Below are 2991 nucleotides of genomic sequence, written 5' to 3'. Positions count from 1 at the left end.
TTTCATTACATTTTACTTCATAATTGCAACAGCATGTGTTGTATTAATTGTTGCAAAACGTTCTGTATATAGTTTGTTTGTTACCATGACAACACCATTGATCTGAAGCTCGATGCTGTCATGTAAATAGTTTTCAAATCAGCAATAAATATAACAATTTTTGATCAACTCATATCAATTGCTCTTCAGGTCCATTGACAGTTTTGGCAACGGGCAGCTCAACGTGCATCGTTAATTGTTTTTCCACAAGACAGAAGATGGGTGCACCGTTCCCAGCGATGCTGCAATACCGGGTCGATGCGTGGAGTGAACGGAGCAAGCCCCTTTTTCAACTCCCATTGCTAAAAATCCATTTAATATGTTGTCCCCTGATAGAGGACATATCAGATATTAAACTGATAAGAACAGATACTACACTTGATCTTAGCCAAAAGGCCGAGAAGCGATGACCACCACCTCTATGCTGTCAGATGCGACCTCCCCGGACGGTTCTCAGTTGTCACGGTCCAGTAATTTTAAATGGACATAACAGCTGCTGCTTAGCACCCCCGTCCAAGCGCTTCATGGGGAAGCACAAAAAGTTTTAGTTAAAGACGGCAATTGTGGTTTTCCCAATTGGTCAAGCTCCTGCCAACGTGCAATATTCCCATGCTGTCACATTTTGGCTACGTTTAAGAATCTGAGTTTCCTTTTGGAGAGCATATTTGTTTTTCACAAGTACAAAAGGCTTGGCCAAACAGCAAAGCCCACCAAAAATAATTTCAACTCATAGGCGTTCCTCTCCACGGAAGTCTTTAGTAAAAGGCGAAAGACTTGTGCGTTATGAAGAGAAACCAGAGTAAGTACAGACCACTCTCGAGAGCAGCCGAAAACGCCAGTCTTCCCAGTCCCAACCCTCGCGGTAATTCTCACTTGGTGTGCCGCTTTTCCAAATCCAAGGCCTCACCAATATTTTGTCCTTGCTGTTTTTCTGCCAATCAAAAGTGCAAATCTTGCTACACTTTTGTATGGCTTTATCTTGTCAAGTATTATAACAACGTTTTGATACCAGGAACCCAACGAGGTTTCACAGATCATTCAGTTTTTAGGACAATTTCTGGCGGTAAAATCTGCCAGCCATGTCTCTTCAGGTCCGTTGACAGTTTGGGCAACGGGCAGCTTCACGTGCATCGTTAATTGTTTTTCCAGAAGACAGAAGATGGGTGCACCGTTCCCGGTGACGCTGCAATACCGGGTCGATGCGTGGGGTTTAGATTTGTGCATATACACATCAACTTTCTTTTACATTACTGCATATACACATCAACTTTCTTTTACATTACTGCATATACACATCAACTTTCTTTTACATTACTGCATATACACATCAACTTTCTTTTTGATTCATCATCACCATTCATTATGTCATCATCACTATTCATTATGTCATCATCACTATTCATTATGACATCAACTTTCTTTTATATTACTGCATATACACTAGGGGTGATCCGAGTGTCCGGCTGAAACGAGTATCCGGTACGGATAAAGGACTTTTGCCGAGTACAAGTATTATCCGAGTAATATGAGTCAATATCCGTGCTCGGATTGAATAAAACTCCTCAACTGGCCGCGCAGCGTTCTGTGATAATCACAGCGCCCGCCCCCCGCCTACAAACCCGCTCGGATCAATCACACACACACAGAACATGGAGAAATGCGCTCTCTCTCGCTCTCTCTCTCGCTCTCTCCTGCTCCGTCAGTCAATTCGGTCTGCGGATCTGTTCCGTTAACGTTTAGGGTTTCTTCAGCTTCAGGTTTGTTTTTAACTTCGGTTTGTAGTCCTTACATAGTAACCAGGAGATTTCTGGTGAACGTGGGGTTTGTAGTCCTTACATAGTAACCAGTAGATTTCTGGTGAACGTGGGGTTTGTAGTCCTTACATAGTAACCAGTAGATTTCTGGTGAACGTGGGTTTCAGACATGCTGCTTGTTTTAAATGCGACTCCATCGGAGATTTTTTTTTTTTTACTGTCAGCTGCCCCCCCCCCCCCCGCCCCCTCTCTCTCTGTGTCTCTCTCTTACTCACACACACACACACACACACATATACCTGGTGTGGAAATAAAAAAAATAAAAAAGAACCAAAAAAAAAAAAATCACACTGATCATAAAAAAATAAAAAGTTAAAAAAAGAAAGTTATATTGAATATGAAAACTCTTTTTCATTACATTTTACTTCATAATTGCAACAGCATGTGTTGTATTAATTGTTGCAAAACGTTCTCTATATAGTTTGTTTGTTACCATGACAACACCATTGATCTGAAGCTCGATGCTGTCATGTAAATAGTTTTCAAATCAGCAATAAATATAACAATTTTTGATCAACTCATATCAATTGCTCTTCAGGTCCATTGACAGTTTTGGCAACGGGCAGCTCAACGTGCATCGTTAATTGTTTTTCCACAAGACAGAAGATGGGTGCACCGTTCCCAGCGATGCTGCAATACCGGGTCGATGCGTGGAGTGAACGGAGCAAGCCCCTTTTTCAACTCCCATTGCTAAAAATCCATTTAATATGTTGTCCCCTGATAGAGGACATATCAGATATTAAACTGATAAGAACAGATTTTTTTTTTTTTTTTTTTTTTATTAAAGTTTATTAACATTCAAACCACAAGCTTCAACAGACCATACAATACAATAAATAATACAATGCACAACCTACCCTCAACCCCACACAACCCATACCAAACCATAAACAAAACAAACCAGACAAACAAATACTGCATGATGCTACCATTCCCACCCTAACCCTCCTTTCCACCTCTCCAAGGCAGCATGCTTCCCCCACTTCTCAATGTCCCTTTTGATTCTGCTCTTCAAATCGAACTCAACCCGCCTTGTCACCCCCACCACCCATCATCCCTGTTCTTCTAACCAGGTCTTGCCTAGCCCACCACAAGCCCCTCTTCACAATACTAACAATCAACCATGGAAGGAAATTTG

The 2991-nt window shown here is 41.5% G+C and overlaps 3 non-coding genes across 3 annotated transcripts; all 3 read right to left on the bottom strand.

The window, feature by feature from the left end:
- Nucleotides 1–256: 256 nt before the first annotated feature.
- LOC116680930 (U2 spliceosomal RNA) lies at nucleotides 257–447 on the bottom strand. Its single transcript, XR_004329926.1, has one exon. It is a non-coding gene; the product is annotated as a U2 spliceosomal RNA (small nuclear RNA).
- Nucleotides 448–726: 279 nt separating this feature from the next.
- Nucleotides 727–842, bottom strand: LOC116680924 (U5 spliceosomal RNA). Its single transcript, XR_004329921.1, has one exon. It is a non-coding gene; the product is annotated as a U5 spliceosomal RNA (small nuclear RNA).
- A 1616-nt stretch (nucleotides 843–2458) lies between these two features.
- LOC116680932 (U2 spliceosomal RNA) lies at nucleotides 2459–2645 on the bottom strand. The gene has a single exon (XR_004329927.1). It is a non-coding gene; the product is annotated as a U2 spliceosomal RNA (small nuclear RNA).
- Between the last annotated feature and the right edge of the window lie 346 nt (nucleotides 2646–2991).

Source organism: Etheostoma spectabile, unplaced genomic scaffold, assembly GCF_008692095.1.
Source record: "Etheostoma spectabile isolate EspeVRDwgs_2016 unplaced genomic scaffold, UIUC_Espe_1.0 scaffold00018509, whole genome shotgun sequence".
Classification (NCBI taxonomy): domain Eukaryota; kingdom Metazoa; phylum Chordata; class Actinopteri; order Perciformes; family Percidae; genus Etheostoma; species Etheostoma spectabile.
Note: the sequence above shows the minus strand (reverse complement) of the source record. Positions and strands in the feature narration are given on the sequence as shown.